This window comes from Eucalyptus grandis, chromosome 6 (genome assembly GCF_016545825.1).
Source record: "Eucalyptus grandis isolate ANBG69807.140 chromosome 6, ASM1654582v1, whole genome shotgun sequence".
Lineage (NCBI taxonomy): Eukaryota > Viridiplantae > Streptophyta > Magnoliopsida > Myrtales > Myrtaceae > Eucalyptus > Eucalyptus grandis.
In genome coordinates this window covers 25,032,628-25,043,298 of record NC_052617.1, presented here as the reverse complement: position 1 = coordinate 25,043,298, position 10,671 = coordinate 25,032,628, and the positions used below count along the sequence as shown (strand labels likewise).

The 10,671-nt window shown below is 38.7% G+C and overlaps 1 pseudogene; it reads left to right on the top strand.

Annotated features, from left to right (window-relative positions):
* Window positions 1–1,323: 1,323 nt before the first annotated feature.
* On the top strand, window positions 1,324–7,751 carry LOC104431198 (annotated as a pseudogene).
* The last annotated feature ends 2,920 nt before the right edge of the window (window positions 7,752–10,671 follow it).

The following is a 10,671-nucleotide window of genomic DNA, read 5'->3' as shown; positions in this document are numbered from 1 at the left end:
CCTTTCGGCATGATGCTTCCTTTCTCAGGTCAACGGGTGGCGGCGGACGTAGAAATCCAACTCAAGGGGCGCGAGATAAATAAAATAATTAGGAGAATGACATACATGTACCTAAATTTAAATCTAATTTGTAATGTGATTTCTAAAACTTTAAATTATTTGATGTAATTCCTAAATTTTGACCCAATATATAATATTAATCTCAAACTTTTACTTTCTAGAGATTAGATTGAATTCGGAAATATAATAAGTTATGGACTACATTGAACATTTATAATAAGCTCGACAATCATATTGAATAAATTAAAAATTTAGGGCGACATTTCAAATTGAGTTAAATTTAGGGACCGCATTAAACAAATTAAAAAATTAGAGATTATATTGTATATTGAGCTTAAGTTTAAGGATCACTTGTGTAATTTAAACAAAATAATTTGCAACACCTATGTCCTTTTTTTTTTGGTCAAATGCAATGCCTACTTCACGATGACAATAAATAGAAATTTTATCTGAAAGTTAATCGGTTTTGGTATTTTATTATAAAAACCACACCGATTACTCACGAATCATTCAAATGGGCAACAAATGCCCCTCTCGGGTTTGTTTGATTGATCATCCATAAGAGGAGCCATCTAACCATTATCAAATCAGTTTGAGTATTAATATATCTTGCTTATAATAATTTACGATTAACCCGTCATTACATATTGACCGTGATCTTATCTCACACGTATGGAAAAAGCGGTCGACACAAGGGGAAAAAGAGGAGCTTGCATCCAAACAACAAAATTTTTAGGGTGGCTTAAAAATCATTCGGTGAAAATCTTCATTTAATATACGAGGTAACGATCAAAAATTCGCGAAAAAAGATTGGCAATTCATTTTCTCGATCACAGAAATCAAAGGGTCCGCTTAGTACTCGAGCATGGACAGATGGATGAGCGTAATCTTTCTATTACTACCTTTCTAGCTTCTACTATAAGTCGAGTCGAAAGCTTAGAATGGTATTAGGGGAAATCCAAAAGAAGCCGGCGAAAGATGGAAGACGAGACGGCACCGCGTCGGCGCCGTTTCGTCGAATAACTTAGCCGCGTCTAGCGATGGGCCCCACCCGTCGTATTACGCGACTTGGAACCGGGAATCCTTTTTCTTTTTCTTTCTTTTTGTCAGCAATTGTCCTCTTCACACTCGCATTTCTCCCGTTTCCTTTCCTTTTTATTTTTTTAGATTCCCGTAATTTTCACCTTCGTCTCCCGAGAGAAAAAAAAAGAAAAAAAAAGTAAAGAAAGAAGAAGAAAAAGTCCAAAAGAAAGTAATCGTACATCTGCATTACCTCTGGACTCGCTGGACGCTCCCCAATCGAGTCTCCCTACTCCCCTTCTTCTTCTTCCTCTTCCTCTCGGCTCTGTACTAGCAGCTCGCGGTCGGAGGTCCGGCGAAGGCGCGGCGGCGGCGGCGGCGGCGGAGCGATTGGCGCGGTGGGACGACGCAGGGATAGCGCTCGACGTCTTCGATGGTGAAAGAGACCGAGTACTACGATGTCCTCGGGGTCAGCCCTCGGCCACCGAGTCCGAGATCAAGAAGGCGTATTACATCAAGGTAAGGGCAACCGGTCGTCGTTTCTCGCTCGGGGCGCTCTGCCAGTCCCTCCGCGGCGGGGGGCAAAATTAGGAAGCGTCGCGGTCGGTGGGTGGGGAGGGGGGATTTCTAGGTCTAGTTTCTCGCGGATTGTTCGCGATTCGCGATGTCCGTGGGGTGGATCGAGCAGCTGGCGGCGTGCGATGGCGAGAGCGTCTGGAGTGGTCTCGGATCTGTGTGGGCGTTGGGGTTTTGTTACGCCAGCTCCGCAGTTGTTGACTTTCGGTTTCTCGTGGGAATGGCGGTAGACAGAGGTTTTTTCTTTATCGTTCTGATTCTGTTTTTTCGTTTTTCCTTTTATAATGATCAACTGGTCGCTTCCTCCGTAATCCATGGAACGATGTTCTGGATTATCCGTCTGCCTGGTCGGAAGTTATGTCTGAGTGAGATCGACGATGTTAGGTATAGTGTTCCAATAGCTGTCGGCATTGGCGGTGAAGCACGGTATGCTAGGCTTACGGAATTGGCGTCTAGTTCTGGTTCTTGAAGATGATCTTTCTCCTTTTGGCGAGTTTTGACTTCGGCTCGTTGTTTAAGAATTTGACACGGAACATGCTCGACATGTGTCTTTGACAGTGCTATCTAGTTGTTGATTGAGATGGAATAGTATATAAGCAATAAGCTGAAGGACCTGAATTTTATGTTTTGCAGGCCCGGCAAGTTCATCCAGATAAAAATCCCAATGATCCTAATGCGCCCACAAATTCCAGGCAAGTCTACATTTGAATTGCAAAGTGGATAATGTTGTATTTCTCCTTCTCTCAATGAATGAAATTACTCTTTGTTAAAAGCTAAATCAACCCAACTGAATGTGGCGCGGTCCTAACCTTTCCTAATTTGGCATAATGTTTCAATTAATATGAAGCATCTACAATTGCGGAAGTCATTACCCATGCAAAATTTTTACCTATAAAAAATAAAATCACTTGAGACATGATGTACTGACTTGTTTCGGAGTAGCCTGCTTGAGCCCTCTCCACAGAAGTATGTGTTATGCTGGTTTCATTTCTTGATTATAGCAAGAACCTTTCTAACTGTTGCTTTTCCCGTGCTAGCCAATTGTCTTAGAATATGATATTTTGTGGTACATTCTATTCCCTGGATTTCTCCTAAGAGTCATTAGTCGCTCTAGTAACTTCAGGAATTACAGATAAGATTTCATTAAAACACAACTAGGTTTATATGTGATCTCAGCCTGGCAATTATTTTCAAGATTGTTAAATCAATCATGCGTCTCATAGAGGATCGTTTGCATATGCTCAGAAATGTACTTCATAAACTTGTGGAAAGATTATTTGAGCTGGCTATAAAGCAAAAGGAACTGACCTGTTATGACCGGTCATACGAATGTGCGGAGCTTGTTATCAATTTCCATCGTGAATGATCATGTCCACTGTGGCATGTAGGTTTTCATTATGTTGAAAATTATGAACTTTCTTGGCAAAGTTGCTTAACAAGTCTCCTTATGCCTAGGGCACTCATTTATAAAGTGCATTAATCACTGTTAAGTTGTATCCCTTCATTAATGCATTTCGTAGGAAGGATTTTATTTGAAAAAACACTAATTAAGAATATTTTCGCTTGAAATATCTTAAGAAGTCAATTCAGCCTTTTTTTCCCACTATTCTCATTAATGGGCGTTAATAAGAGAAGACACTTAAAAGATCAAAACACTGAGCTGTTTTTTTTCTCGGGTACGATGAATAGAACAATTACAATAAGAAAAACAAAGGATAATAAGAATTTAACTGAAATATAAACCAACTATTTTGGTATAAAAATGAATACAGGAGGATATAAAAGGTGCATCAAGTTACTATGAATGAGTACCATGAATCAGTAACTTATTTAAGAAAAATTTTACCGCGAACAGGAAGCTTGTGCGTGGTTATGCTACAAGTATTGTATATTGGTTCGTAATATATGTTTGAGTTTCCTGATTTTAGTGTTAGCGTATAGTCAGTTTCTCAGCTTTTGAACCATGAGTAGATGCTTTAGTGATTTTTTCCTCTATAGCTTGTGTTCCCCTTGCATACAGTTTTCATTTTTTCGTTCCCCTTGCATACCATGTGTTGAGTCATTATGACCTCTTATCTGATTCCCTCTTTATATAGGTCTTGGGAGAGGCTTACCAAGTTTTAAGTGATTCAGCACAACGACAGGCATATGATGCTCATGGCAAAGCAGGAGTATCAACGTTTGTTCTTTTCCTTGGCTTAAAATATATTTGAATGGAGATGATTGTTTCTATCAATTCTATTTGCATCTGCTAAGTGTTTGGTTGTGCTTTGGTTGATATTGCCATTTGAGTAACCACATGTTTTTGTTTTTGTTTGCAGTGATTCGATCATTGATCCAGCTGCAATCTTTGCTATGCTTTTTGGAAGTGAGCTTTTGAGGAATATATAGGTCAACTTGCCATGGCATCAATGGCTTCGCTGGATATCTTTACAGAAGGGGAACAGTTTGATGCTAAGAAAGTGCAAGAGAAAATGAGGGTAATGATTTACTGTATCTTGTATGACTCAGATCTCGATTTTACAAAAGAATTTGTGTTTTCGTTTATGCTTCTTGCCTCCATTCATAACTTGTCTTGGAGCTTTAGAAATTTGAGTATTGGAGTTGTTGGGAACAGTGGGAATATACAAATTTTAAGAGACTAACCGATAAGGTGGAGCAGTAGTTGTGCATGCATATGGAATGGTACTGACTAAGGGGTTAAGAGAAGTTTGTAAATAATGGATTAATGTGGCATAAATTTCCATGTGATAGTCCCGCCATAAAAGCTTGTGACTAGTGCGGCTGTTTCTACTATTTGTCTTGCTTGATATTCCACTGTTGTTGGGCCACTAATTTAAAATTTTTGCATACAGATTGTTCAGAAGGAAAGAGAAGAGAAGCTTGCACAAACATTGATAGATCGGCTAAACCAGTATGTCCAAGGAAACAAGGAGGACTTTGTCCGTCATGCTGAAGCAGAAGTGGCAAGGCTTTCAAGTGCAGGTTGTCTTTCTCTAACTGTATATGATTGCTTTAAGGCGAAAGATGATACCAAAATTTCCTCAGTACTCTTCAGTTCATGAATTGCACCCAATCATGGCAAATTCAGTTTCTGGAAGGCTAAACGAATTGGCAGCCGCATTGAGGGCACTCTGATAGGATTTAACTGAGCTGCAGCTGCAATTAAGAGCATATGGTAGATTAGAACCCAAGTGATACGGGTTAATGATTAGTTTTTAGACAAGATAATCAAAATGTTTAAGCATCTATCATTCCCAAGTTTAAATGAAGCACTCATGACATGTGATAAGCAAGCATTTTCAGACTCAATGAAAGTGAAATTAGGCTTGCATGATAATCTTATTTTTTAAAAAAACTTCGTGAAGTCTCTGAGTCTGGTCGCTTGGCAAATCGTGACTTCTGTATTGAGTGTCTTTCAATATGATAATCCATGTCGCAACCTATTTGTTGTTGATGCTTTCCTTTGATTTGTGTATATTTTCTGGTATGTGCAGCTTATGGCGTGGATATGTTGAGCACGATTGGCTACATATATGTGAGACAGGCAGCTAAGGAGCTTGGAAAGAAGATAATATTATTGGGAATGCCTTTTATTGCAGAGTGGTTTAGAAACAAAGGACATTTCATCAAATCTCAGGTCACAGCAGCTACAGGTTAGTGGATGTTTGTTGTCTTGATAAGAAATTAGCATGTCTTAATAGTAAGTAGTGACTTTTGCACTCACCATCTCTGTCATGCTGCACTTTGCCAATCGATTTTAAAGCATTTTTCTATCCTCCTTATAGTTTATATGTAGTGTCTATGCGTGAACTTCTTCTCTTAGAGCATTTATAAATATTGCTTCAATTAATTGCCTTGAGAATAGCATCTTCCTTAGTACTAGAGCACCCATCCTTTTTTGGCTATTTTTGGACATTTTACCCTGGAAAAAATGCCTAGTCATGCATGCTTCGCAGGTGGATGCTTTGAGAATATACTTGTGTCTGATCAATTGCTTTTCCTTGCCGTGCGGTAGGTGCTATTGCTCTGATCCAGCTCCAAGAAGACATGAAAAAGCAACTCAGTCAACAGGAAATTACACCGACGAAGAACTTGAAGCATACATGCAATCTCATAAGAAGTTGATGATTGATTCTTTGTGGAAGCTTAATGTTGCCGACATTGAAAACACTCTTTCCCATGTTTGTCAGATGGTTGTATTGCTATACTAGTTCACTAATTACATTCTTCATAAGCTCTCTCATTTTAGTTGAAATTGTAAGCCATTCATGTTTCTTTCAGGTTCTTCAAGACCCCAATGTCAAGAAAGAGGAGCTCCGGGCACGAGCAAAGGGACTGAAAACTCTTGGTAAAATTTTTCAGGTAATTTCCTTGCATATGATTTTGCCTTGGCTTTTTGCCTAACGGTCATTTTTTCAAATTGCACCCAGGCAATTGCTAATTATGCTAATAAAGAATGATGCACCTTTCAAAGCAGTGATTACAATATTTTGGGATAGTTGCTGCAAAGTTTCTTTAATTAGTTGCTTCACGAGTGCTGTAACAGAGTCTTCTTTTATGCATTGGTAAGTGTCTGACATCTTGGTGACATGTTCTGGTTGCAGAGGGTTAAGTCAGTCAATGGGAATGATCCTGACTCTCTGCTCACTGAAAAAATGAACGGAAGTGATTCAAGTAATGACTCTCGCTCTCCCAATACGTCATCGACTCCAAAATCTTTCTTTGAAGAGCAGTCCTATGCTTCACGTGAACCACAGGTACACCAGTTTGGAACTAATTTATTTAAATTGAACCATCATGTTATTTAAGGTTTCTTGCTCTAGGTTTTCATAAATTTCACTAAGCCACCAGACCACATGATGCATGCGAAGTATTGAAGGAAGACTTTGAGAGTTTCATATTCTATGGTTGCAATAACTAGTGAAAAACTCTGTTAGGGGAAAAAGAAGTAAACTTGAGAGATGCCCAGCATATTTGTTTTTCTGCAGCATTTGTCAGCCCCACGAGTGTATGAGCATTCAACACAATATATGTAAATGCAAAATATTCATCTATGCTCAATTATGCCTTTAGAGATGCACATGCAAACCACCCACAAATCCGTGCTTCTATTGATACCCTGATAACCATGCTCATGGAATACTTAAACTTGCTCTTGCATGAATGAATGGAGAATCCATTGGACCTTCTCTTTTGCTTACGGCAGAGAATTCGTAGGCCTCTATGTGATCATACCTGATTAAGTATGCCTTACGGAAGAGTTGACAGTTTGGCTTTGGATTGAATGTTTGGTACTCTGTCCGAAATTTTTTGATAATGCTCTCTAATCTGAAGGGGAAAGACATTGTTTCAAACCAGATATGAAGGCGACAAACAGAACTCATTGATTCATATGATGCATGGTCATAGGGATGCATCTCAATTTTTTATCCTCATCTTCATCTACACTTCCCCTCTTTACTTAGTGTTCTTTTGTACTTGCTGGGTTGCAATTGGACATGCTAGAGCCCCTATGTGGAGGCCCCTAATATCAGCGGAACAACATATAATTGCGACTTCCCCAGACCAACCGCACCACCTGGTGCATTAAGACATCCTTCATCAGGCAGGGATTGACATGGACGGTGAGAACACTCAAATCATTTTCTCCATCACCACATGGCAGGTCGTTATATGGGGTATTGAGGGAAGGAGTTTTTTTTTAGTGTTGAACCTGCATGTGTTGTAACGAGACGTCTGGATGTTGTTTTCTTCTCAAAAGCGAGTTCCATCTCTGGCCTCCAGCTGCACAGGCATTCTATTTATGTATTCATGTGGACAAAGCAGAAGCATATATACAAGGGGATAGGGGGTGGTATTAGGTGTTAGTGTCTTCTTTGATCGTCATTAGAATGGCTGTGATTGGTAGCCTTGTATTTTGTATGTTGTAGTTTTTGAGAATGATGCTTTCGTGGTCGCATTCTTTTCCTTTTTCTGTTTTTTTTTTCCCGGGTCATCGCTCCATGGAGATTCATGTATTATTTTTTACATAAGATGGACAGATCAAAACGTGTTTGTAATATTGTTTGTCGAATGAACCGCTTGCCCAACAATTAGCTCACTAAACTATTCACAGCATATGGTACACAGGGTCGGGATTTGTAAAATAGATATAATATGGGATCAGACCATTAAAAAAAAAAAACTATTCTCTAGTTTTGCTTTCGCAGTGTCTGTAGAATGAGAGAAAGTATTCAGTGGTTTGCTGCTCTCACCACGTCATCAGCTGACGTGGCGAGCATTTTTTTTTGCTTCCATCCAATTACAGCTTGACACATAATTGCTGATATGGAATAAAATAAAAATAAAAATCCTCTCATTCCACCACTTTCTCTCTCTTCCTCCTTTGTTCCTCCGTCCACACCACCTCTTGAGCTTGACCTCCATGCCGCCCGTCAACGCAGTGTCCAGGCCAACTGCACATCCAAATTGAGTCACTCTTTCCGTCGTCTTCCTCAATTCGTCTTCAGCTTTGTCTTCTTCCCAGTGTCTGCTCGTCTTCATCTTCGGGTCATCGGCCAGATTTGGTCGCTTCGTCTTCTTGCTTTCACCATGGCTCTAGATCTGGTTGCTTCGGCTTCCTACTGTCACTGTGGCTCCAGATCTGGTCTTCAGCTTTGTCTTCCTCTGTTTGTCTTTGGCTTTGTCTTATTTTGTTCGTCTGTTCGTCTTCAACTTCGTCTTCCACTGTTCGTCTTCCTCGGTGCTCGAATGCGTTTGGCCATGAATGGCTAGATCTGGAGATTTGGAGAACAAGGCCAGCGAAAGTGACGACAGCCATGGACGAAGGACGTGGTCCCAGATCCGGGGGTTGGAGAAAAATAGAAAAAGACGGAGCTGGAGGGGCTGCTCGAGCTGATCGCGAGCAACGGTAGAAGGGGTCTTCCATCATCCACGATTGCAAGCTTTGCTTGTCCATGGCTCCGAGGCGCCTCATTCACAAATCTGGTGATCGTGAATTGTCCATGGTCGTGAACCCTAACGGCAAGGGTGCAACAGCCGTGATGATGCGGAGGGCTCGAGGATGGAGGTTGCAGTGGCTTGGGCGGTGGCAACGATCACATTGGGGTGGTGGCCACCATGGTAGAGGAAGAGAGAAATGAAGTTTTCAGTTTTTTTTTTTTTTTTGTCATTAATTCCACATCATCATACATGTCTCCAGCTGCTATTAGATGAGAGTGAAAAATGCTCGTCACATCAGTTGATGACATGGAGAGAGTAAACCATTGAATATTTTCTCGTAATTCATAAATTAGCACGTCGTAGCTCCATCGGATGGACTTAATCGTGTTTTTGAATTATATTTTACCTTTATGTTATTATATATGTCATTTGATAAATTAGTTAAAGTAATTGAATGTTCAATTTAATTTAGGGAAAATTCCAAATAAGGACCCAAAGTGAATCTATTTTCAAATAAAGATCCAAAGTGAATTTTATGTCGTATAATATGAATTTTTCGTTGTTTCAAATATGGACTGAAATGAATTTTGTGTCAAATAAAGACCTAAAATGATCAAGTTAATCTCTATTGATGACCTTAATTGGCGGAAAATATTTTTTGGCAATTAAAATAGGGCAATTTTGTCGAAATTTGTGATTTGGAAAAAAGGAAAATTCTATATTAATTAAGTTTAGTTTATTCATTTAGATGTTTACGGTTTCTTCTTTCTTCTTTCCGTTGCTCCTCGCCTTGCTCAACTTGTGGAGAATTTGGGTCTCCGCAAACAAAGAAAGAAGCGTTGGGTTTTCTTCTTGTTTTTGAATTCATGCCTCAATCGGCGGCGGAGAATTTAGGTCTTCGACTTTGCGGAGGTTGGGTACAAGGAATGGGGATAACTTCGGTCTTTGACTTTCTTTGAGGATGGGTACAAGGAACCGGAGACCGTAGAAAACCTAGTTTTTTTTTTTTGTTTTTTTATTGTTTCTATTTTAGGATTTGTTAATTTTCCTTATATATTTTTTTGGACAAAATTGCCCAAACTCGGTCATCGGAAATGTCACATGCTTGATAGCCGGCGAATATTTGGCCGACTGCCAAAGAAGCTCGGGTTCTTATTTGGAATTGATTCAACCACTTCAGTCCTTATTTGAGCCAATGTGTCCACTTTAGGTCTTTATTTGGCACAAAGTTCATTCTAGGCCATTATTTGAGAAAATTAGTCAACCTCGGGTCCTTATTTGGAATTTTACCTTTAATTTGTGAACTATATTAAAATGTTTAATCTCGTCTTTTCATTAATTCAATGTAACGGAATTTGTTGATTGATTTGACTTTAAATACAGCACATCTAAACGGTAAACTAAATAAAAAAAGTCAATATGTTTATTTACGTAAGATATTCAATTCAAATTAGGATGTGATAATCAATGTCATCAAATGACATGGATAATAATTTTTAAAATTGATCAAATTAATATTGTAAGATCATTATAATATTTTACTTGGATAATTCGCATGTTATGCTATTTTTTAATTCAATTAACTTGAATTAATGGATGAATGTCATATGATATTTTAAATGGTTTAGGGATTAAATTAAATATTTATTACAAGTTCATGAGTATATTAAATAAATTAAAAATTTAGGGACGATATTGTATAATGGACAAAAATTCTATCGTCCCTAAATTCAGGAATTATATCAAATATATTAAAAATTTAAGTGCAATATAAAATTGCCGATACTATATATTATATCAAAAACTAGGAATTATTTGTGTAAATATTTCGGTGTTGCGCCGGGGGACTGAGGCAGCACCATTAAAAAGAAGGAAGTACAACTGACTTTCCAACGTGGGTCAACCGAGAATTCAGACTGCGAACTACCAAAATGGTTGGGACCATTGAGTTGGTAGTACAAAATTTTCTCAGTTTGGACTAATTTTTCTAAATTTTTCTTTGCCACTGGAAGTATATGGTCTGTTTGTTTTGATTTCTTTTTTCTGTTTTTAAACAATTTTTTTTTTTTG